Source organism: Kryptolebias marmoratus, linkage group LG18, assembly GCF_001649575.2.
Source record: "Kryptolebias marmoratus isolate JLee-2015 linkage group LG18, ASM164957v2, whole genome shotgun sequence".
Classification (NCBI taxonomy): domain Eukaryota; kingdom Metazoa; phylum Chordata; class Actinopteri; order Cyprinodontiformes; family Rivulidae; genus Kryptolebias; species Kryptolebias marmoratus.
This window is the reverse complement of record NC_051447.1, coordinates 14,796,579-14,823,693: the sequence shown is the minus strand read 5'-3', so window position 1 is coordinate 14,823,693 and position 27,115 is coordinate 14,796,579.

The following is a 27,115-nucleotide window of genomic DNA, read 5'->3' as shown; positions in this document are numbered from 1 at the left end:
AGGTCTTGGTTTGACACATTAATGCAAAAGGTTAATTTCTGTCTTCTGTAAACTCACTGGGTAAAAATGGACAAACTGTATATTTCTGTGGCAGTATCCCACATCCTTTATTATTGTAAAAGAAAACATGATATGCAGAATTTTTTGCCCAGACGAGAGCTTTTCCAAAATCAAACTAGGAAAGTTGGTTACCTAATCTTAAACAGACTGCTAAACAAAGTAAGTACTAAAAAAACTTATACGAGAAAGGAAACGGCTAACCAAAGTTTGTCTCCACTTTACCACCCTTTTTCCTTCATTAAATTTGAGAAATGCTTTTTTTTCCCTCTTGTGGAAACATAACAAATGAAACTAACAATTCTTGAAGAAATGTGCGTCATCCGCTGCCTGAATGCCAAAGTTTTATTTGAGGATCTTATGCGACCTGTTGGTGCTCAGAGTATGTGTTGGGGACAAATTTTATCTACTACCACATCAAAGTTTAGCTCAATATCTTTAACATTAACACATTTGTAGCCATTTTTGTGTTTACTAAGGTCAGTTAGCTGTGGCAGCCATTCACTGACACTACAATATACTTACATGCTTACAATATCTCAGGAAACAGATTTCTGTGTTCTGTGATTCAATTTGTTTTTGTTGAAACCAAAAGTGAGTGTGTCTAGTATCTTTCTGATCAATTTATAAAGTAAAGACAAGAAAGCGAAGTTTGATTGGAGTATTTTTTTTATATTATTTAATTAAAATGATCTAACCTTTTGCAATTTATTGCTAAAGCCATGCTAGTATTCTGGGAAAAAAGTACCTATTAAAGACTCTCATTGTAAACTATGAAATCAAATATACAAAATGTTATCCTTAACCCTCTCAAATGGTGTAGTTTGGAAGGGTTTACTCCAGAGCTCTGTTGCAGGTATACTGATATGCAATTTTGAAATGTAGATCTGCCATCAGTATAAACAATGCACTCGGCTGAATGTGCCAGAAGCTTATCTGGATACTTTACTCAGATCTGAGTGTAAATATGTAGCAATACATTAAAATAGTTTTACGATCCTAAAAGGCCGTTCCATGGACATCGCCATTGTTGACCTATTTTAGTTACTTCGGCTGTTTCTGTAGGTAAACACAGGTGGTAGTTCGCAGTCATTCACAAATCTTGCTTACAGATTTTTGATTTATGACACATTAATCATCTATATGAGAAAAAAGTAACTATGTTTATTTTATTTTGTTTTCTTTATCATTTATTTATTGTTTTGACCAGCAGTACCATTAACCCCTACATCACTAGTGGCCCCTGTACAGGCGGCTGCAGCACCTCTGCTGACAAGATCAATCCAATAGGCCTAGGGACTAAGGGGTTAAGGTTAAAAGTATGCATTACAGTATATTGATAATTGGGATTTAAAGCCAAAAAAGGGGGCCATAAATACACACACAGAGGTATTTCTAGCTTTTTGACTTGCTGAGGACATTCAGTGGACTTTTTTTCCGCTTTCTTTCCTTTCCGCTACATGTTGAATCAGAAACAAGCTGATTGTCTGTCATTGCAAATTATCCCAGCCGTTTTCTCAGCGTTTGACCCTGATGCCCTTTTAGCTCTAACCTTGACCACAACTGATCCTCCGGCTTCATAAAAACGGAGCACGAACACCACGATCAAACTGCAAACTCCTACCCCGCAATCACCTTTGCACGAACACACACATACACACAGAACCCCCCTAAACGAGTGAATCTGTTTTATTATGACAAGCTTGTGCACTGTTCAACCTACCAATACCCAATCACTCATTTTCCCACTAAATACTCCCTACACCCCCTCCTCCCGATGGTTTCACTCGGCGCTCGGTCGAAAAGGTCACACAATTAAATGGCTAAGGCCTTCTGTTCATGTCATAGAATGGTGATGTATCACTCCAGGCTGGCTGTACGTGTACCTGACACACTGTGAGCATGAATATGATTTCAGAGATCATTAAAAATTTAACAGCGTGACCTAATTACCCGAGCTCCCTATTCAGATTCCAAGCAGTAAGTGAAATGGAGAGAGGAGGAAGAGGAGGAGAATCTGTGTATGGCAGGCCGAGGCTCATCTGGAATCAATTATAATTATTTTATGTTGCTGCTTTGTCAATCAATATGAAACGAGACGTAATGGATCGCCCAGGTGTCTCATACTGTACTTGCACCAATGTTGTTGGTGGAGCTCTCAGAAAAAATAGCTGTAATTATTGTTAGGTTACTGAGGTGCATTTAGGTGGATGAAGTTTCTGAGCAACGTCGTTATCGCCCGCCACCAAAAGGTGAAGACAGACGATAATATTTATGCACACGTGTCTGCTATCAAAATATCCTTTGAACCACTGAACAAATTTAAATGAAACTTAAAGAAAATAATCATTGGATGTCCATCCATAAACGACTCGACCCAATTTAAAATAGCCACCACAGCTGATTGACATTAGCCAAAACAAAAATGGTGATGACTCAGTCAGTAATGCATATATTGAGCTAAGATTTGGTGAAGTATTAGCTGAGAGTCATTCACAACACACAGGTTGACATCTTACAATATCACATGAGACTGTCATTTTCTAGGTTTGACCAAAAACGGCTACAACTCCATCATTTCTCTACACAAAAGGATTTTAGTTTAAAACTTAAAGGATCCTAGGCCTTTAATTTATATTAAGTTGATTCAGATTTTATAGAGCTGCTGCTATACCCTATAGAGGCACACATCTTTATAATGATCTCTGTAGACAACATAAACTCAAGAGAAAAAAAAAACACTTTTGTTTTCATTCAAATCAACTTCCTCTTTTTTTTCCTCCTTTTTTTACCATATTGATTTCTCAGTACTGAGACACAAACAAGGCAGATTACCATTATCTGCTGTTACAAAGCGTTTCAGGAATTCTTTGACTGAAGTCATAAAAACCCGGGGCTTTTCATGTCTCCCCGCATCGATTTAACGCTCGTGAGAATGAATTGCAGATCAATTGGCTTACCTCTGGGCAGACTTAATGAGCAAGCAAAACATCGGGGCCCTGTTGTTGGCCGCCTCTCGCTTCCTACTTTTCCACTCGCGCAGGAGCGATGAAGAGGAGCGGGGGGGAAACGATGCAATGATTTCCCGTTTCCCGCCCTCACGACCCTTTTGTGAATAATGCTCAGGTTGTGTTTCTTTACCAAAGATGATTTAAGAGATCTCATTTTTCACTCCTGACTTGCATTTGCATGACAACAACAAAGCATCGCTGGGATATTTTGTCCTGCAATCTGTGACTAATAACTTTCCAAGTCATTTTGCTCTCAATGAGCATACCTCATTACTCACGCTCTAAAGCCATCGTAAAAATGCTTTCTTTCCCTTCTTTGCCCTTTTTAATGGGATAACTTTCCATGACATTTCATTGCAATAATTAAACTAAAGGAAAATGTTGTAGTGATGCCTACCAGCGCTCCATTACTCTATGTTTATCGCATTACATGATGCCCATTACTTGGCAGACGGATTGTACCTGCCACACTGGCTTGAATTTCAATTCTAATCTTTCTTTGTTCCTGGCCTACAAGCTTAAATGCTCGGCTGCTGTGTTTGAATCACCCGAGCAATTTACTGTAAACATTTACCCTCTGCCCACCTGGGATCAATAAGGCCTGTTGCCATGTGCTAATCAGATGGCACGGAGAAGCTTCTAATCACCAGCTCGATATCCAGCAAAAGGGACTGGGAGTGTGCAGCTGATGGTTCCCTGACTTGTCTCGCTGGCTGTCACTAGAGTTCCTGTTTCCATCTACAGAACCTAGAATGGCACAGCACAGAGTACACCTGGTTTCTAAGTTCACCCAGGAGTCACAAAAAGTTACCGTTTACCTTTCCATTTTCGCTAAACTACAGAGTTAATGTGGCTGATCAGAATGAAGATTAGAAAAACAAATCAGAAGAATTTTAAGGCCTAGCATTCCTTGAAGGAATGCATAAGTCCCTCTGCTTTTCATGTCAGAATTTTTTTACTAATATCATCTTATGATGAGAGACGGAGTTGAAGACGTTTTGGTCAAACCTTGTAAATGACGTATACAATCTCAAGCCAAATTGCGAGATCTGTTAGCACTCGGAGTACATTTTGAAGGCGACTCTTAGCTACTACCACATCAAACTTTTCTGCTTTTTGTATGTTTTCCAAATTCTGTTTTTGTTTTATATATATATAAAAAAATCTGTTTTATTATTGTGCTTCTCAAATACAGGTGTGTTTTTAGTTTTGTTGCATTCACTAACACACTTTTCTCTCTAATTGTTGTACTTTGTATTTTGAAACACTGCAGTTTAGTAACTTTAGTACAGCTTGATCTTAAATGGCATTACCAGACACTAATGGAGGGAAGTAATGCAGAGAACACAAGATTGGAAGCTTCTGTCACCTGCAATTATTTATTTGAAAAGGAAAAAAAGATTATAATAAACTTCTCATGTCAGTTACACAACTGTTTATGGACTTATGAGAGCACAAAGGTTTCACTTTTGTAATTCTTCTTGTCTTTTAGGTTGGTTTCAAGTTCATCATATGTTATATGTCATATGCTGCTCTTCCTTCAAGATGCCAAACTGTCTCCAAGATAAAACCTGCAAGAGTTTCAAGAAGCTGTTTTGAGGTTGTTGTCTTCCTCTCGTCTGGACCTGAGTTGACTTCATGAAATGAGAGGTACGCCGTTTAAAAAAAAAAAAAAGAGTGTAACAGCAGGAGTGCACAGCTGAGGCACCTGTGTGCAGCGTCATGTTGAGCAGGAACATTCAGAGCTACTGTAATTGCCCCACAATGTTTTAGCCTTTGCGGTGAACATGTTTCCCTATTGTTCCTACAGATTTTATTATACCACTGGGTAAAGGGAGGGAAAAAAAGAAGTCTCGTTTATTGTACAAATGAAAGGCACACTGTTCTGAATATGCAGAAAGCACGTCAACAACTTGCTCATACCCTGCCATTAGCCTTGCCTTCTCCTGCTCTTATCCTGCTTTTTTCCCCTCTTTAGAAGAGAATGGATGGATTGCAATTCATTGGAGTTTCATTGTATGCGGTAATATACACTATTAAGTGGCAGCATATAGAAACAAACCTTTGATTAAATGGATTTGAATCACAAAGAAACAGCAAGACCCCTCCTCAAGCCTTCCGTTAATAAGGACTGCTTTTTGACTCGCTTACCTGCACATGCTGACTTTTGACACCCGCCGTTTTCAAGAGGGGTATTTCTGAGGACTCTCATATGGCGGCAACCCCAGATTAAATCAAGTCGACTGTAATAAAGTATAATGTTATATTCATTTTGTCATCATTACCGATTCCAGTGCACTAAAAGGCTTGTGGATTATAATGAATTTCAAATAAGTTCAATGTGCTAATGGGCGATGACGAAGAGTAGTGTGGATTACTAATATTAGTTAGGGCTCTTTTTCATTAGACTGCATTAGGAAATATTCAAATGAGTTTTGTGTGTGTGTGTATATGTGTGTCAAGTTGTTCTTTGATTGTCTTGAAATGCATTTAGTGATAGACTTGCAGATTTATTCTATATTTATTTATCCCATTGTTCGCCCTGCAGCATTTCAAGACAAAATGTTGTCAGTAGACACTGCTTGAAAAGCAAATGTAGATATGATTGAATTGAGGACAAAATAATATAAATAACAATGGCACAGGCTGCTCCAGAAAGCCTGTCTTTCTATACATAGAATTCAAGAGATCTATTTACCCGAGAAACGCGTGCAAATCTATGTAAGTATCTCAACTGTTTGCATAATAGATTAGAAATTAGCATTTTTGTTCATTTTCCATGTGTGCACAGTGCCTGGAAGAATAACACACCATGCATATCAGATCAGCCTGCCTACAATTTTGCGCAGTATATTATTTGACAATCTAAAATGTGTAATTTGCATGAAATTGCTTAATTAAAACACAGTCACTGGGGGTATTAATTTCTTTGTCTGACAGTGGAGTGTAGTGAGGGGAGAGCAGGGGAGATGTAAAACGCTGTCAGATAGCGCTGTCACAGAGGCAGAGAGGAAATTCTGCCACTTTTTTTTTTTTCTTCTTTTTTCCTCCTCCTCGCCCTCTCCTAATGGCACCAAGTGATGAGAGAGGATAACGCCTGCCCAGCTAATTTGGGTTACGGTGGTAAACGGAGGCCACTGCACTAGAAAGATACCAAAGAGAGGGAGGACGATACGTGTGTGTGTGTGTTGGGGGGCAAATAGAAAGAGAAGAAATCATAGCTGCCTTTGTGCCATGGCATCGCCATTGTCTCCACGATAAAACTTTACCATGATGATGATACCATCATATCATATTTATAGTGCATCATTATTGGTGGTATGGTATGTCACAGTCACATGGGCCTCTTTGCATACGCACCTCAAAGTGATAGATCAAATCTTTTAAAATAGGGTTTTATTAAATGGTTATGAACATGTAATATCTTACCTGTTGTAGATAGCTCTTATATACATTTGTATGCATAAATACGCATAACTTTTGTTGGTACCCCTAAATCTCATTGAAACCATGCTCTTTCTTGGAGAAAGTGATTCAGTTAAAAGCAGTTGTCTGATGTATGTCTGCATGCCTTCGGTATGTGATAGAGTAAACAAAAACAGTTTTATTTATTTTACAAAGCTATGATAAAATAGAATGAACAGATTTATTGGTACCCGTAATGAGACTGCTAATCTTGTCAGTATATTTCAAATCAGGTTTTGACCTTAATTGGTATCATATGTGCCTTCAAGCTTTTCCTCAGACATTCAGCCTATTTAAAGGGAACAAACATGCCACTGGGTCGTTTGCTATCATTGTGTGCGTCACACTGAACATGAAGTAGATAAAGCAAAGGCGAGAGCCGTCTGAGGTGTGTAGAAAAAAAGATTAATGATATCCGTGTAAAAGATGAAAGGCTACAAGACCAGCTTCGTGTTCCTTTGACCACAGCTGCCAATGTTATTAAAAATAGTAATAATAATTAAAAATATAAGGTTCATGGGACTGCAGCCACCCTCCCAGGACATGGATGCAAGACGAAATGCAACCCCAGGTTGATCAGACAGGTAGTGTTTATGGTAGAAAAAGCTGCCCAACCTTACAGAACCACTCTTGTTTTTAATTTGGAAGTTGGGAAAATTTAGAGTTTAGTTGTTAACCTCAGTACTCTGACTGGTGCAACAAATCGGTCATGTTTTCCATTGAGTGCTTTAAAAACAAGTAAAATCTTAAATTGGATCCTAAAACTGACAGGAATCTTGTGTAGGGAAGCCAATACTTAGGTGAAAATAGAAGTGGTGATTAATTCGAATTGGACTGGCAGCTAATGACTGGTCTGACTGGGGCTAACCCCAAAATGGATTTCTGTCATTTTAAGACAAATCTAATTTCATAGAGGTTCATGCAAATGTTATTTTATAAACCCTTACACCTCGGTCAAACTTGCAATATAGTTATGCACATAGAGTTCTGTAGTTATTTGCAAGCACAAATAGTGGCAACAGCCAGTTCCAGTAGGCCTGGGGTACTTCCAGCAGTAGCATCATAATATTTCTGCCAGAATAGCCATGTAAGGGGAATTTAACTGCAGTAGTAACAAAATAGCATTGTAACTGCTGATACTACATATGTTTTAAGATGGCAGCTGTCCAATCAGAATTAAACTTTGATTGTTCATAGAGCTATCTACAACGGGTATGATATTATTGTTCATAACCTTTCCACGGAACCCCACTTCAAAAGATCCAAACTGTCTCTTTAAGGAGTAAAACCTTTCAAACGTCCCACAAGACGAGTCATAGTTAATTTTTTTTCAAAACTACAGCTGTTAAGGTTATTAATCATATCACAAATGTCATTATTTTTTGTCTTTTTTTTCGGTCACAGAAGTGTAACCCCTCCTAATCTGGTTTTGTTTCACCGATTAAAATCACAATGTGAGCAGTGGGTCGATAACATCCCCTCATTAATTGTTGCCGATGCCTTCTGGTGCTGCTCGGCTCTTGTTGCCATTCTAAGTGTGGGAATTGCATGTGGAAAAAGGGCAGAGAGGTAGGCGAAGGATGAACCAAAGAGATTCGGAAAAACACACAGTGAGGAGGAACTCTTTGGAGCATGACAACGAGCGAGATTAAAGCTCCTTTCCTCCCATTTCCACTTGGCCCAGCGTCTGCACGCGTGCAGCCTGCACATCTGTACCCTTTTGTCTTAAATATCAAAGGCGGCAAAGGTGCGTTAACATTTCAGTAATTCCAAAGTTACACGAGGAGAACACGAGAGGCTGAGCGGTGCAATGAAGAAGTTATCAAACTAAGAGAGAGAGAGAGGGAGTGTGTGTTTCTTCTTCTTTTTTTTTTTTTTTTTTTCACGGCAATGCTCAGTTCTGAGAACTATTTGCCAGCTCTTGTGTTGTACTACTGAGGGGTGGCGCTGTGTAATAGGCAAATTCAAAGCATTTAACAGAGAGCAATACTGTAGATTAGGATGATCAAAAGGCAAGAAAACTATAAAAGTCAAGTGCAGGTGAGGAAAAAGTAAGAAAGAAGGTGAGAAGAGTGAGTCAAAAAAAAAAAAGAGAGAAGAAGTTAGCGACAGACAGAAATGCATATATTGGGTAAGTGGAATTGAGGCAGACAGGTGGGCGGGCAGGCAGGTTCAGTAAGGGATCCTTGTCACCGGTGTCAGCAGCGAGGTTGGAACAGAGACAGCAGCACCGAGGGCAGGCTAACTCTGACAGGACCTCCACTGCAGCCGTGACGGTCAGCTTCACTGGGACCTTAATTGGTCCTTTGATGTCGCTGGAAAAGGTGGTGAAGGCGATGGAAATGGAATCTGTCCCTTTCTGCTGGCGTGTCATTATATCACTGCGTATTCCGTGTTTATTTATGAATCACAGCCTTATTCTATCAGTGCTCCTTGAGGGCGCTCTATTTATTGTTACTTTAGCTCCCCCTCCACCCCCAGACGTCTCTCTCTCTCGCTCTCTCTCTCTTGTTCTCTCTCTCCACCTCTTAGTTTGTCTTTCCTTGTTGCTGTTGCTGTCCTTCATTCAAGATATTATCCAGCCGTTAGTTTTGGTCATAGCCTTTTTCATCTCATAGTCTATCTTACCCCTTTTTTTAATTTGACTTTATCACAAATGAACATATGAAATAAAGAAAATGGAGTTCAACTATTTAATGTCCCATCTTTACCTTATCAAACAAAAACTGTTGGACTTTAAAACATTGGTAAAAAAAAAAAAAGGAATTATTTATTCTTTTCAAGCCAAAGAGTTTTGTTTTTTCTCTCTAAATTAAAGCTGAGAAAAATGGGGGAACAAAAGCTTCTGAACTTTTGAGTCTGTTTTTTTGGAAATTTTGTGACTTTTCAAACTTTATCAATTTTTTTTCTCTCTCTCTCGATATATAAATATATTCATTTCTTTCTTTTTTTTAATCTCACTGTTTTATCGCTTTAAGGCAGGGGTCTACAACCTGTGGCTTTGGGGCCACATGCGGCTCTTAGTAGCTTTGACCAAAAATAACATGGAAATTAATTTTTATATTTAGAACCATATTAGATAGAACTAATTGCAGCAGTTCTCTTGTCCAGGTTCCTGCAATATGTGAATAAAATGTCTGTAACAAAATAATTTAAGACAAGGAGCCAACAGTTTGTTCTAATCGTGCGTTAGCCAGTTCATTATTTTAACTTCTAGCTATGAAGTCCGGTATTTTTTTAAAATCCACTAGGAAATGAAACGTTTTTAAAACAAAGTGCTGATTTCCAAACATGTTATTGTGTTACAAGTTATTGGAATCAGGCGTTCTACAAAAATATGGCAACTCATTCTGACACCACAGAGTTAGAAATGATTTGTCTTTCATAAAGTTTTATGTCTGAATGTTTACTCATAGATTTTACTTAGAATCAATCATAAGCTTTATTATTTTTTTAAAAAGCTGCTTTTTATTTTTCCACGAAGACAGTGGGAACTCACACAGGCCTCCATATTTTTGTGGTTAAATTAATTTAATTTCAGACACACACACATTTTTTTATATATAGTATTTTTATAAAACTTAATATAAAGCTGCCCTATTCCAGTTTTTAAATCTTTTTTTCAATCTTCAAGTAGGTTTTGCGGCTCTGTACAAATTATTTAGTGGGAGAAGAGTTAGAAATGGCTTGTTTGATTGTAAAGGTTGCAGACCTGTGCCTTAAAGCATCAGAAATTGTTTTTCTTAACCTAAAGTAACCCAATTTCAAATAAGGTATAAAAACCATCCATACAAAGTTTTACAAAAGAACAGCAGATTGACATTTTTATTGACATTTATCCCAATTAAATAAAAAAAAAAATCAATGCGAAGAAAACTAAATATCCATAGTTTTTATGATTTAGAGAATGTAATTTGCAATCTTGCTAAAAAAAGAAATTATAGTATGATTTTGTAGAAAAGTCAAAAATTATACTTATTTATGGTCAAGTTTGCACAAACCTGCTCTGTGCTTGAAAATGTACTTCTGAAAGAGGGCGTTGAAATGAATAATTTTTTTCTGTAAATATTCAATTTCTATAAAAAAGAAATCTTAAATCCTGAATTTTATAAATATAGAAGGAAATTTAAAACCAGTTCTGTTTTTTTTTAAAAAAGAAGCTGTTTTCATAATCTAAAAAAATATATATTTTTTAATAGCATCTGCACGCCTGTGTCCACATGAAGGCTGTGTAATATTAACAAGAAAGGGGTTGTTTTGTGTGTGTGTGTGTGTGTGTGTGTGTGTGACCACCCCTGTTGCCTCCACTGATCAAACGGTGCAACAAGGGTAAGTCCTGCTAATGCGGGGAGCTGTTTAGAGCCAGGGACTCCTTTTGAAATGATGATGATAATGGATTCAGTCCTCTCATTAATGGAGTCCGAGAGCTCATTAGGCACCAACAAACAAGCGGGCGCAGGAAATGCCAAGTACCCCCATCTGCCTCCGTCTCCCATTTCATACATGGATGTGTCCATGTTACCGCCATTTACCTCAAACCCTCCCACTCCTCTCCACAGGCACAAACACGCAGTGGGGGGGCATGTGCACACACACACACACACAGCAGTGTTTTCCAGTCCTTAGCCAGTCTACAGTAGCTGCCTCCCAGACCCAACTTCAAAGTCGCCTAGCCTCGGCGCACTCCGCTGGTACTCCCTGGGAGACTCTGGGTTTAGGGGTCATGGGATCAAGAGGATTGAAATTGATCCCGTCTCTTTGGTCTTGCTCAGCCCTCTTTAGCCTCTTGTCATCACGCTTCACTCTCTATAGACGTCTGTTAATGCCACACCTGCAGAACACCTGAAAAAAATGGTCATTCTGTCTTTTTTTTTTTTTGTCTTCCAATATTAGAATTTCTTCTTCTTGTTCCCAACAGTTAAAAAGCAAAATGGATTTTATTATTATATTTTTTCACCACTCTTTTTCATCTAAATCTCTATCACTCCTTGAAGAAATGCATATCGCCTGCTGTCTTTCGTGAGAGTTTTAGACTAAGATCATCTTATGTTCAGAAATAACAAAATTGTGCATGATCTCCTGCGATATTGCGAGGTGTTACGCTGAGATGTTTAGCTCAATATCTGTGAAATTATAGTCATTATAATCATTTTGTGTTTGTTAATATAAGTTACCAGTTGTAGATTTGCAAGCAGTGATTACTTTCTGAAAGCACCATTGAAGTCCATCCAGTGGTTTATTAGACACTTTTCTAACAGACAGATTAGGTTTACTAGGAACAGTTAATCCTAATGTTTTAAGCAAAAAAAAGAGAAGAAATTACAATGAGTAACACTTGAAGTAGGCATTGTGAATGACTGTCAGCTACTACCACACAAAACTCTTGCACAATTTGTGTCAAATTTAGTGAATTGTAGGCACCTTTGTGTTTTCTAAAGTCAGTTGGCTGTGGTAGCTATCCTATATTGGGTTGACTCCAAAAGCTAAGGGATACATCCAGGGATTGTTTCCTGAAAGTTTTGGTAAAATTTGGTCATGAGACAGACATACATAAAGACGGGCAAAAACACTATTGTCTGCCTTCGCCTCTCGGCAGCGGGCGATAATAAAGTTGGCTGTCCTCGCCTCAGAGTTCCATTTTGGTCACTTGTCATTGCATAGCATAATTTATTTTTTTTTAGGGAGGCAAATGGAGAAAGAAAGAGATTAGTCACCGCGAAGGGGAAGAGTGTAAATGAAGTCCAGACACATTTGTACATGTAGGCCCGTTTAGTCATTTGGCTCTTGCATATTGTATATGTGACAGCTCTGACTGGATCCTATAGGTGCCGCGTCCGTAATTTTTACCTCCCCATCTTCCCTCGTCTCACTTGAGCTCGACAGCTCCGGCACTTCAGTGAGATCGAATCACTTTGACAGGCGGATAAGATTTTTTTTTTTTTTTTTTTTGGTAGCTGAAAACTCTTTTGCTCAACAGGTTGTCAGGCATGAAAACATTTTTTAGACAAACTAGAAATGGAAACGCATTAATGGACTCATTTCATATACGTTGCCCTCTGCCATATGCAAAGATGGATGATAATGTCTTTGCTTGCGTGTGCCTGTTGCCAAACTATCTCATGAACAACTGGACAAATTTGAATGAAACTTCCAGAAAGTACTCACTGATCTACAACTGATCACCTTTTGGAGTCAACCCCATTTAAGATGGCTGTCACAGCCAACTGAATTTAAAAAACTCAAAAGTGGGTATAACTCAATTAGTTGTAAAAATACTGAGCTCAAATTTAGTTTAGTCTTTAGTCTTATTGCATAAGATTAGCAGATAATGTTATTTTCAAGGTTTGACCTAAATGGCTACATCTCTCAACAAAGGATGTTCTTAGTTTGGATTTTTTTTGGCATAAAAAGCAGCAGGTAATATGTTTTTTTTTGAAGAACTCTAATCCTTTAATCATGTCTTAACGTTAAAATCCAATGCTTTGTTGCTTGAATTGCTCTGTATGTCGAATTTATCAGTTTGTATTGATAAGTTCACTGGCAGTGTCACACGTGGACACGATCATCTAAGAAAAAACTTGTCAGTTTTCATAATGGAGTCCAACAGATTGCAACAGAACAGACATTTTGCAGATGTCTTCATCTGCGCTCTGTTCCGTCTCCATCAGTGATAGCTCCTTGTCAGGGAGGAGGAGAGATCAGACTACAAGCTCCCCAAGAGCCAAACTCACAAGGGTCCACTCCAGCCTCATAAGGGGCTCTGTTATCCAACATAATGATACGTGGTAAAATTATCAATCACTACTTGCCATTCTTTTGCTAAAAAGCATCACAAACTTTACCTCTCTCTCATTTTTGTCATACTACTTTGTCTTTTTTTTTTTTCAAGTATTCATTCATTAAAAAAAGAAGCGAAATAGCATAACTGTGATAGAGGAATGTGTTTCCTTCTCGTTCTTTTTGCATTATAATTACGAGCTTGAGGGATATCAATTAAATGCGTCCAATTACAGAATGCTTCAAAACTAGAATATAAAGTTGCGCCTCCTTTTTTTTGATCTATTTACTTGCAGCCGAGGCAACAGAGAGAAAGAGGGAGTGGGAAGTTTCAAACGCAGCCTCTGTTCCACATGAAAGGCGCATTTGATCATATTTTTTTATTTTTGTCTTAAAGAGAAAAAGCGTGCCAATGAGGAGTCATTCCCCATTAAAGTCAAGCAAAATTATCAGGCCTGCATTAAGGAGCTTTAAAAAGAAAAAAGATATGTATCATGCATGTGGATATGCATAAACATGATGGAGGAGCTTAAGTAGAAAATGAGATCTGATGCTGTAGTGAAGAAGAGAAAACCGGCGTGCTCAGAATGCATTTAAATTTAAATATTCATGTCATTATAATTCTGAGGAATGTGGAGCGACCGTATGATATTTTATTGAGGAGGTTTTAAAAAATGAATGCTGTCCCTACTCCTTAATAAAAAAAACTCCTTGGCTTTCACTGGAAGTAGTCTGTCACGGACTATCGTGGGTTATGTGGCAGGACGGAGCGAGTGTGGTCAGCGGACAGGAAGACCGGTTGAGACCAATGGCTAGATATGTGCCTGAACACGAAGGGAAATACAACAAACAGTGAAAAATGTCTCCTTGGCTTAGTTTATGGAGTTCCAGTAAATATTCGTACCCTTTTGTGACGTGCAAACATGCAAATTTGAGATATATCGCTTTACATCACCAATCATTCTTACTGATATGAAAAAAAGCCCTCTTGTTCACTCTTCCAAATGTTTTTGCTGGTTTCTTTTATTGTGAAATTACGTCTCTTTTCTTCTGGTGGTTTTTTGATAGTGGTCCAAAAACCAAAAGCTCCCCTTAGTCGCTGCAATCTATCTGCTGCCCTGAAATCTGAAGAATTAAAGGCAACGAGGCCACTTTCCAGCTGTCATTTACTCAAAAACATTACGTCGTGCGATGAAATCATTGAGTTTCAGTCTCCCGTTTCAAACAAGTCCGACCTGAAGGAGGATCCTGTCCAATTTGGATCGCCCGTCAGAGAAAAATAGAATCAGCGAGAAGGGAGGTGATGGAGAGATGGATTGAAAGGAGGAAAAAATAGCACTCAGTAATGATGTTGTTTGACTGAAGGGGAGCTAGACAGCGCGCACAAAGACCCAGGCCCATTTTGAGGGAGAATGGGTGCTGGTGATGGTAGCGCCTGGTGGTTCTCTGGGAGGGGATAACTGTTCTACATTCCTCTTCATGTTAATTATCTTTTGTTTGCCCTTCATAATCCAGAGGCCTGGTGTGCTGCCCTATAATGAAAACCCTGAATCACTAGGTTTACATTTAAGAAAAAGGAGGAAAAAAAAACAATGCCGTTGTCATTACCACATCATCAAGGCATGATCAATAATGAATGAAATGCACATTAAGCAGGGAGAGGCAGGAGTTTATGAAAATGACTTGTATGAATAGATTAAATTACAACTATTATTACTTCGCTTTTGATGTACTGCGTCAAAGTAATTACAAAATGTTTAAAAACGAAAGGGAAGAGATGGAAAGGGGGGGTGGAAAGCAGGGAGTCTTTCCATCCGGAGTTATAAAATTGAATTTATGTCAGTGGGAAAATCCCGTCTCAAGTCCGCAGCGCTTAATGTATTGCTCCAAATAACAATTTCTTAATTTCATTCCTTTTCTAAAGCAAGATCATTAGAATTTGAATAAAGCATGTGCGTCCAACGTGATAAAATGGTAATATAACCTCCTTTTGTGTGGAGTTGTATGCGTCTGTGTGTTTTGCATTGTGTAAAATTCTGTGATAACTGAAAGCCATTAGATGTACGACTCATTTCCACTCTTCTTTGTCCCTGACGTTGCTTTACGATCACCATAAATCTCTCAGCCTAAAGTGTTCAAACCTGCTGCTCCATTAGTTTAGAACTCCACCCTGGCTTTTTAGCCTCCAAGAAAATACACAAGAAATGGCATTGGTTATGGATTACACCCACATAAATCAGTGCCTCCTTCATCTTGCCTTGATAGAAGCATGTCATGGTGAATAAGCCAAACAAGATGGCTTCCTAAGAGCTGTGTCTGCGTCAACATGGTGTTTTCCGATAAAGCTAGTCAAAGGCTTTGTCAGGGGATTAGGGTGTTAAAGGGCTGGGCTGCAGTTTGAGCAGCTAATTATCTGTATGTTAATGGGACGTCGCCAGATTCTTTATTTTGCATCTCAGCCCCGCAATGTGTGTTTCCCAGCATGTTTGTGTGTGTGTGAGATCAAGGAAGGAGTTCAGGGGGAAGGAGGGAGTTTTCAAAATGACATGTACGGCAGTGATTCTCATTTGTTCAGAGGAAGTTTTCAAACTGTAGAAACGATGTTATTACACTTTGCCACAATCGCGCCTGTGTAATGTGCTATTTGCCATGCCAGGCCCGGATTTCGCAGATGGAAATTAGGGGAGAAAATTGCCACTAACTACTCAATTACAGCGCTTGATGGTTAGGCTGACCCCAGTTGGCAGCAGTGGCAACACAGAGCCAATCACCTTCCCCAGATGGCATTAAATTAGAATAGGGAAAGAGGACAATTGCACATATTCATCGGAGAAAGACATTCGAATTACCTCAGATGCTTTGGCTTCATATTGAACAATTAAGTGCAGCAATGGGATTTTATGGGATGGTTTGGAGGCAAGGCGTTATGTTAGCGTGATGGAGACATTGTAGGACGACTCTGTCCTTGGATTTTCAATCTGACAATTAAAGGAGCCATTGGTAATTTGAAAATTGTGAGAAAGCCTCTATTGTCCATTAATTTTCTTGACAATTAAGGAAACATTTAGCCGTCGACCTGGTCCAAAATGTTTGGCGTGTGATATTCATTAAGCTTTACACCACTTACTCAAGTTGGAAGAATTAAGCTGCAAGCATGCCTGAGTCTTGACTGTTCTTGGAGGAGGTAATTTGATTTGATTCATTTAACTGTTATTCCAAATCGAAACGTTAATGTTTGGAATCTGTCTCCCACTGCTGGCTTCGAGCTCAGGGCTCAGATCCGCACTGAAAAATACTTTTGATTTCTTGTGCTGCTCTTTTCTCAGTGTTTATCCTGAACTTGCAGGGAATAAATTGAGGTATCATGCTTTTGATCGGTATAATGTTTCACGTTTAAGTTGATGTTTGTGCTGCATATGTTGCGTTTATCCAGCTGGGAAAGATGATCTCTTTATGGCTGGAGAGTGTAATGCAATTACCTGATTTGTTTTCCAAAGATCACTTCCAGTGTAGATTGGCGACATTTAAAACCACAGCGCGCTATGTTTTTTTCCACCCCTGTGCATTAGCTGAACAAGAAAGGCTTGTTCGGTTCCACTAATGCACACGGTATCAAAACAGCAAATTTAGAAACCACCTCTGTCTGGAGTTTCATCTCAAAACCGTTAAACTGAGCGTAGAAATTGTGCTGTTTCTCTAAACAAGAGATCACAGCTTTACGCTCGAGCCAATGTAACCAGACTCGGCAGTGGCAGCAGCGGGCCACTGCGGTTTCACCTGACAACCGGGAGTTAGAGGATCCCTCCTCATGTGATGTTTTTCTTCAGCAGATTTTGCAGCATCTGCAAGTCTGTAATCAGTATAAACCACAGTTTAGCCAAGATGTGTTTTCTCCTGCCAAGAGTTCACATGTGTTTACATTGCGGTGGCAGACAAAAGCTTTGACTAACTGTACATGGGAACGGCGTTCTGGCAGTCCACTGAAACCACTGGCAGGCTCCACACTCATTTATCTCATCTTTATCGCTAAATCAGTGGCAGCTTTCATAAGTGAAGGAGGAGAGAGAAAGTAAATCTTCTCTCCTTTCTAAACTTTTTTATGTCTGTGTGTTACGTGTAATGGAGCATTTGGTATCTCTTTTCAACTTGGGAGCAAGATTGTATACTTGCCCTGGAATAAGTCAAGACACCATATAAGTGTGTGTAAGAGAAACTCTGCATATACATTTGTGCATACTCTGCTAAGTAAGTGACAGAAATGCTGATATAATTTTAATACGGTGCCTTGTTCTCACTACTTGAGGCAAAACGGCTGCAGCAGCAAGTGTAGATTTACCCGAGGAGGGCACTTTTCCCTTCCACCTCATGCCCACAAACCTCTGCAAACCTCTGCAAACACACATGATTTTTTTTGTGTGTTTTTTCATCTTTTCCAGGCTATTTGCCTATGCATCTGTCACTAGAGGGGCAAAACACACACCCGGCCTTCTTCCATATTCAGGAGGTGTAAGACATCAAAACATTTTCATCATTAAAATGCTTACCATTTTTGGCCTTTGTAGGCACAAGAATATACAATAGTTTTAAATCTCCCCATCCTCCCGGAGAGCAAAACAAAGAGCGCTATTAGTTCTTTATAGTAATGGAACGGCATCCCAAGGTTCTGCGTGGGGACATACCTTTTGGGATCAATTATGTGGCCACGGGCTCTTTTTGAAAGAGCTGCACCTGATTAAAACTCTGCCGGTTTCCCAAGGTCCCTTTGTCTGGAGTGCCGAGGCCCTCGCCACGGCTATTTATTAGCATATTGTCTTTTAAAGGTCATTGTCTGTTTTGCACAGCCCCACTCTGTCTAGAGTGGGTTGATGTCAGATTCACTTGCTATTGTTATCCAGCATTATCTGAATGAATTAAGAAAAAGTTGTGTGCTTTTAAATCACTGCTCCATGCACAACAGTTGGCTGTATTCATACAGGGGCTCTGGGAAGAACACATCCACATTGGTGGTTCTCTTGTGGAGGATTGTGGATTGCTGTCACAGCCAATATGGTTTTTCTTCAAGCTTTTCTTTTTTATTTATCACATCCACAATGGGAAGTAGTCTCCACCAGTGTGATGTGGGCTGTTATCTTTGTCTACCTCAGTTGTCTCAGAAGTGCCTTGACAAAAGAAGGCAGCATGTTGAACATTGGCACACATCAAAGAGGAGCTGTAGAGAACTCGGACTGGCTAGCAAGGCTCTGTGGGGCGGACGGTGGAGAATCGAGGGCTTTCCGCAGGAGAAGCTGTTGGAGATGGTGTTAATAGAAAGGAGCATGGAGGGAGTGAGAGCGAGGCCCTCAGTGGTACAGAAAGCAGAGGAGGCCTGCCTGTTTGCTTCAGATGTGGTAAATGCTGGCTCCCCATAGACTCCATTAGAGCTTCATCTGCCTTTTTCGTCAAAGGGCGGGAGGGGAGTGAGAAAAGTAGAAAAGGAGGAGCAAGAGTAAGGACATGAATGAGGAAAGATGGAAAGATATAGAAGGAAGATAAAAGCGATTAAAACAGTTTGAGTTTTGCTTGTTTTACCTGTGTTGTACTACAAAACACCCCTCTTTGTGAAAAGGTGCCCCCATTGTTGGAAGTGCATTAATAAAAGGGTGTAGTGTCACATGTAACAACACTGCAGCACAACATTATGTGCCTTTTGTAGTACTGAGGTGCGGCCAATGCCAATTATTTTCAAAAAATTGCAGAAATGACCCTCATTATTCAGCCAATATATCAATCGGCTTGAATTTATCGTCCATGTGTAGTTTGGTCAAACGTTATTTCTCTTGAACTACAACTTGCAGTAAGTGGTAATTGATATGTTCACCAACCTGAATTCCTCTGTTAGGGCAAGAACAGAAAAAAAAACAAAAAAAAAATTTGTGTATATACCTATAAGTTGTAAAAATACCCTAGAAATGGGTATAAAATGTAGCAAATGGTCTTAGTTTGTATTGAAGTTAAGCAGCTGAAAGAGCACATGGAGGGTGTCTCAAAGCAACATTGGGACTGCAGTTTCCACAGTGTTACCCAGCAAGGCTGTTTCTGCTTTGTCATATATAAACAAAATGAAACCATAAGTAAATTTAATGTTAGACTTGAGTTAGAAAGCAGCAAAAGGCAAAAGCTCCAAAATGGCCATTGGCAAGAGCACTCTCTAATTTAAAGAAAGAAATTAAGTGCTGTCTGAATACGTGGCATATGTGGTTATCCACCATACGTTAAAGGATCACGTCACTTTTTGGAGTCTTTTAAAATTCACTCAACAATTGTGTTGTTAAGATACAACAAAATTGGTGACATTTCTTTTTCTTATTATTTATACAAGACCATAAATGCACCAATGTTTTATTGTCACTAGATGCACCGGAATGACTGGCCAAGTCAGTTGTTATGGTTGCATTGATAATGATAACAATCTGTGCAATTAAACAAAGAAAGAAAAAAAGGAAAAGAAAACATGTTAATGCAAATGTACCATACCCTGCAAGAGAAATGATTTTAAAATGCTTTTGTTCGATGTAAAGGCTCATCTATGTGTCTTTCTGTTGTCATGAGGATGAGAGTCCCATAGAGGGGAAAAAAAAGTGTGAAGGTGAGCACTGCATCTGATGAGACATCAAGAGCCGCCTCTAATCTGACATGTGCTGTTTCTTAAACTGGCTTTTAAGCAAAAGTGCCACTTTGACAAATTTAAGGAGAAGCGAGGGAGATGATCTGTGCATTTTGGGGTCACAGGGGAATGAGGTATCACTGATTTACATCTCACTGAAAAGACTAAACTCAACTCTCACTTGGTGGGATGACTCCAGTGTTACTTGATAAGGATGGGTTGGTGGGTGTCAGTGTGTGTGTGTGTGTGTGAGTGAAACCAGGTGTCTACCACAATATAAAGATGAGTAAAATACTTTATATGTGAGGACCTTGTGCTGATCCCCACTTCTTTAAAGGGCTGTTTGAAGGTTAATGCTTCAGTTTATGGTCAATATAAGAACAGCATGCACCGAGGGTTCCCAGAAGTGTAGTAATAAAATATTAGTGTGTCATGCAGCGGAAATACTGTCTGCATGTGCAGGAATGTGCATGTGTCTGTCCTTTTCTAAGTGTGTGTACAAGTTTTCTCGAGACACTTTCTACCTTTGAAACAGAAATACACGAAGAGTGTGTGTGTGTGTGTGGCGTGTTTGTGTGCGTGTTGTAGTGGGTGTAGGGAGGGGCAGCAGGGGGATCATGAGTGACTTCAGGCATCCAGCCACATCTGACTTTGATTAATTGGCCTGGCGTTCTTCTGTCTCTCTGCTGACAGAAAGGTAGACCACAGTGCAGTGCTGCACCACCAGGGATGAGCGGTCTTTTTCCTTTTTTTTTTTCTCTTTGTCTCACTCTTTCTTTTTCCCTATCAGTACCTCTTTCTCGCTCCTTTCTTTATGCTTGCTGTCAGCAGGTGAAAATGACACACTCCGCAGAGCTTTGCCATGTTAGCTTAAATCACTGGGACACACTAAAGTCCTTCCTATACAGGGAGGGAGTATAATGCAGTTCATTGTATCTTGACAGACATTCGAAATGTACACAATTTACTTGTAGTAGAAATAAAATTAGATATGGTAGCAATACATAATACAGCCTGGTATGTACCTGGTACCTATATGGTATATACCGGGAATTTACTGGTTATTTACCAAGTACTTACCTGGTGCATACCTGGAACTTACTTGTTACTTACTGGGTGCTTACCTGGTACTTACCTGGTTTGTATCTGGTACCTTCCTTATATGTGCTTTGCGTTTACTGGTTACTTACCCAGTACATACCTAGATAAGCTTTGTGGAGATGTAATAGAGTGCAGTATGAATGGGTAAATGAAGGCACAGATTGTATTGTAAAGCGCTCTGAGTGGCCTGGTTAGCCAGAAAGGTGCTATATAAGTTCAGTCCATTTACCATTTTACCATTGATGTACATAATGCGTAAATGGTACTACAATAATAGTTAAGATCTCAAAAAGAACATGAACAAGTTAAAATACATTTACCATTTGCTGTGAAACAAACCCAGTGGGTCTTCTGTTAAATAAGTCAGGGTCAAAAAGTACTTCATGCGCTCTGTCATGTGTCAGAAGTTAACTTTGTTCTTCTTATGCTTGTGTCACATATGATTAAACAGTTGTTTTAGAGTGTTACCTTTCAAGAGCCCTCACAAGAACTAGTCAAAGAGACTGATGGTGAATTTTGGCTTCCACCTCTCATTCATAAAAAGCCTCAACTGCTTGGATTCAAAAAGAGAAATACACATCTGTCATGGTTAGCAAACCATGGAGTTTCTCCACTTTCTTACGTGTTTATACTGCATGCATTTATCATTAGCACGCTACATAATCACCATTGACTTTATAACAAAACACTCACAAAATTAACCAGCACTTTTAATGATGAATGTGTGGGCACATGCTGTAGGTAAAATGAATGTAGATGCTTCTGTAAGATCCTGGCAGGGATTGTAGTTACTGCAGAATGGATTATTGAAAGAGTTGCAGTGCTTGGAAAAAAAAGACCAATCAATCCCAAAACATAGCAAGCAAAGCTTGGCAGGAGCTAATAATGGTTATGTTAAATATCAGGATCTGCCAGAGAAAAGAGATATATGCACAGAGGGAGGATAACATTTAACACAGTGTGGGTGTGCTATAAGATAACTATGTTCAGGTGTTTGGTATGTCAAGTTTTTTTTAAAGTTTCTTTTAAATTAAGTTTTTACATTGTTGGGAATTGGGTGCCGTGGAATGATATGATGATAGAAATGTTAAAGAAAGCTGTTTTTTTTCCTGTTCATGTTACAAGATCTTGGTAAAGAGGTTTGAATTCAATGTAGCAGTTTAATATGGAATTATTGTAATAATATTTAAAGTCATCGTGTTAAACTTTAAAGTTTTATCCTCAAAGACGTTTTTGTTTAAAACAAACTTCAGGGTTGGTGATTTACTGCTAGTTTCCAGTACATTAGCCTTTCAATACCCGACGGGTACATGGTGTTAACATGCAGAAACAGAGTGGCATGAATGCCTGCCAAGTCCTCCCTCTCTTCTTCCAGACCCCCCCCCTGCTCCCCATCTCAAATCTTTCCTCCCATCCATTCTACCATCAGTGTTTAACCCTGCTCAATTTGCCCATCTGGATGAAACAATACTTGTGATCAGCGCATGTAATGGCACCTTATTAACCCCAATTACCACAATTAAAACCCTGCTGCCACTGGGCCCCTTTCAAGTCTTAATTAATCAGATGGCAGCCAAGAGGCCGCTCGGTGCCACCCCCGTACACAAGGCACGCGTGCGCACCTTCTCCCCCAGCCTTGACCGACCATGTGGCCTCGCTAAAAAGCACATCTGGTGGAACAAAACGTCTCCATGCTGGCAGACAAATGCCTCGACTTTACAAATGAAAAGACAAGCCTTTCTCTTTTTACTCTCTCTCCCCTTCCATCTCTGTGATGTGGGTATAATGAACATTACAAGCCCCCTTGGCACAGTGCCTTATTGGGAGGGTTTGGAAAGCTGCCCAGTTTGTTCCTCGCTAATTGCTTAATTGATGCATTGTTTTTACTGATGATACGGATTTGCCCCCCTCCTCTCCCTTCCATCGCACATGGATACAGATACAAAAGGAATTACACCCTATTAGCAAGTCATGGTCTCTTTCAGCAGACTGTATTAGGGACTTAAAACCATTGTGATGGCTTTCCTAATTGAGTGCAACCACTTAATGTAACATAATGTCATGTAAATAAAACCACTTCCCCCTCCTGCTTGCGTTTTATAAGCAGCCGCAAGAGACAAATGAATATGGAGCTGCTATAGTGCTAACAAGAGACTCTTTTATAGCCACTGCGGCAATCACTTGAACATTACTTGGAAAAGGGGCATTTATTTGTTGGTTGGTGCATTAACTCTCATTGCTTTCCACCATGGCAATAAAATGCAAACTGTGTGTCCAGTCAGGATAAATAGGTGGCATTTAACAAGTGAGTTCAAGGAGATTTTAATGTGAACTCCGAGAGTTAATTAAAGCATCTTCTTTGAAATAAATTGGAGCATTGTGGATGTGTTTTTTAAGGAGAATACACACTGGCTAATGCATTCTTTTTCTCTGGATGTCTCTTTTGCCTCACAATCTTTGACTAACACAAAAGCAGGCAGACATACACATTTGTCGCCATGCACATACACACAAGCTTCTGCATATTCCTACTGATGTACAGGATAAAGAGGATGTTTTCCCCCTCCATCTGTGTGTTTGTCCCTTGCAACCTTAGAGAGCAATCCCTCTATGAGAACTTGCTGCCAAGAGGGGCCAGGAATCAGCCAGATGAAGGAGAAGCCTGGTCCGTTGAGAGATGTTGAAGACACAAGCACACACTCACACTGAGGAACGCATGGTCACAAACAGGAGCGAGTTTACACACCCTGCGCACAAACTTGCAAATATAAGTGTACACACACATGCACACACTTCAAGGCCTCAGAGAGGGTGAGCTAGAGAGAGTAGGATGTTATTTATTCATCAGTCTTTCTTGTAGTCAGGAGGCAACAAGCCCCCAGAGCTGTAAACACACAGAAACACAGGCCTCAGTGAGCCTCAACCCTGGGAATAACAAGCGGTCCCTGTATACATGCATGCACACACTTACGTGGGATGCCTGCACAAGCACATCCACAAATTCGGGATGTCAGAGCCCTGGCAGAGCAAAGACAAGACAACATTCTCCCACCCTGGGACTGGAGAAAGACAAAAAAAAAAAAAAAAAGCAGAGCACATTGCAGGACAGGCATTCAACAATCTAAAGGGCATATGTAAGCGACCGTTACAGGGAAGAAGAAAAAAATCACAAAAGAAGAGCAAATTTTATTCTAGAGCATGATGAATTGATTCCTGTACTTTTATACTCACTTTGACTGAATATTAATTGAATAAGGCGGGCAGGATGGTAAAGAAAGCCAGACAGGTGAGGGAAATAATCGGAGACTGGGAAAAAGAAGAAAGTGAAATGTGCTGAAGGAATAGCTTGCTGCTCAAAAATAGCATCCCCTGCAAGCATATTTGCTATTATCTATTTGGTGCGGGGCAAATTTGTACTTCCTGCACTCCAGCCAATGCGTGAAGCTAGATGAAGGCATTTAAATGAAGCCTGCCTGAGCAGGAACTAGGGAATTTGCATTTCTACATGGTTTGTTGCATTAACAAAAGTAGAGAAGGCACGACTGTGACATGTGTGGAGCTTTTTGGCTAAATCCCCTATCTTTTGTTTTCAAGCGTCCACCATGGTCTTTAATTTTAGGTCACGAGCAAAACGTTACACTCTGAAGAGGAACTCTCCTTTAAGAAGCCAATATCTCATCAGCTCTTGCTGATTCCTATGACACTGACACGTGTCGTGGTTTACTGGCGTTTCAGTGCTGTGTAACTAGTGTTCAAGCCGAAAACAAACAGCAGCATTGTTTTTTTTTTATACTTTAAGGCAGATACTGTAAATAAAAACTGTTATTAATGTCTCGCCAGGTAAAATATGGGTTAAATAAAAAATAAGAACCAAAAAAAATCAACATTTCACCAACCATTATACATAAAAAACATCAAAATTGACTCTATAATGATTGCTGCAGAAAACCCCCCCGAAAAGTTTGCCAATTTAGAGAGGTTCAATTCTTAGAGTACTAATTTACCATTGTTGTTTTATTTACTACTTAGAATACCTATACCCATACCAGAATACCTAGTTTTTTTTGTAAATTAAAAACACTGAAACTATTATCACTGTAAATTGTCTGTTGACTTAGTCTGAAACTGCATTTGGAAATGCAAGGTTCTACAAACTCTCTCGAAGCACTGCATGTTTACAAGTGGGAGTTTGGGAGCGGAGTGAGAATCAGCAGCATTAGGCCCACCCAAAGAGGCCAATCTGGAACACGATGCACTTCTATTGCGACTCAGACCTACAGGGACCTGCTCTGAGCAGCTGCTCACCACTGCCCTCAGTGTGTTTGTGTGCACTCGCATGCAATTTTCTCACGCTTTCTCACTGCGTGTTTGTGCTGAATGCATATTTTTGTGTGTGTTTTTCACTCCTTTACACGTATAACTGCATTCCGATCCACTTTGTGATTTCTGCCACTTCAAGCACCCTCTCTCTCAATGCTCTGTGACTGAACACCTGCTGTGTGGCAATCTTTTAATGAGCGATCCATCTGAGAGGGGGAGGAATAAGGAGCAGGAGGAAGATTTCACGGGGCTTTTTTTTTGTGTGTTGTTGTTCCATTTCTTCACCTCTGCTGTGTTAAAAAGCTGTAAAGTTTCTTTTTCCTCTGCTGAACCATGCGTTTGGCTTTGATTAGCTTTGCCATCACACTGCAGACACATGAAACAATTGATGTTTTCTAAGAAGAACAGACACGTATCCAAACATGCCCTCAGATTCATGAGATTATCATCACAGTTTACACGAACTGCATATTTACCACAAGAAAACAAAGGTTGTCCTTTATGGCTTATTGAGGCAAATACCCACTCCTTAAAATATTATCGCTTGCCGCTGAAAGGCAAAAGCATTTGTCTGTGGTGTCAGCAAAATATCTCATTAACTGCAGGATGGATTTTAATGAACTCTCAAAGCGTAATAATTAGATTCACATCTACAGCTGATTAACATTTTGAGTCAACCCAATTCAAAATGGTTGCCACAGCTGATTTTGCCTTAGCTATAAGAAAAATAGGTATAAATCAGTCAGTTTTACAGATATTGAGCTACAATTTGGTGTGGTAGTAGCTGAGAGTCATTCCCAATAACAGCTTTGAACTGATTGCATTTATCTCATAGTATTGTGTAAGATCATACTTAATGTTATTTTTGGGGTATGAGCAAAATGAGCTGTAATGAATCTGAATAAATTAATGAATAAGGTGAAATTTATTTTGGACCTTAGAGTAACAAGTGGTAATAAATTGTAAGAAAAAGCATCATATTAATGTCATAGTTACCATGTCTGACAAACTCCATAGACTGTAATTGTGGGCCTTTATTACCTCTCATTTCCTGTTTTCCTCTCCTTGTTTTCATTCAGTATTACTTTGGGTGTGTCAGAGGTATGAATGCACTAAAACATATGTTTTTTTCGGGCAGCACTCTGCCGAAGCAGCGAGGAGGTGATTTGTAACTGGGGCCTCGGCTACAGTCCTCACTTCAAAAGCTCCTTCAGGATGCTGTGCAGTCTCTGCTAACCCTCACTCTGGGCTCATGTCAGCGGGTGAATTCCTCCTTTGCGCCGCATTAACCTACCATTTCGCTCATCCGCTTCATACATTATGTTCTTTGAAATTGTGTACTTAATTAGACCTTTGGGTTTACTCAAGCTGACTCTCAAATTTATGCTTCTCATATTCACAAAAAAATTGCCCTTTTTTGTCTTAGTATTTGTCAAATAATTGTTGCAGTTTTATAATTTAGCTGGGTTTCAAGTGGGGTTTTTTTTTCATAAGAAAAAAAAGTTTTGTCTATACCTGTAGCTAAAATCAGCCTTCTATTCTTTTGATTCTGTTTTAACTCTGCCTAGCACAAAATGAAAACTGCACAGAAATACAGTTTTAATAGATTTCATCTTTTATTTTTGTTTTCCGAGTTCTGTCTTTGACACTGAAAAGGGCTCAGACTGGCCCTTTTCAGAAAGGCTGATTAAATTGGCTGGTTTTATTTGTACGTACACCACTAAAAGCCTCAGTGGAGATG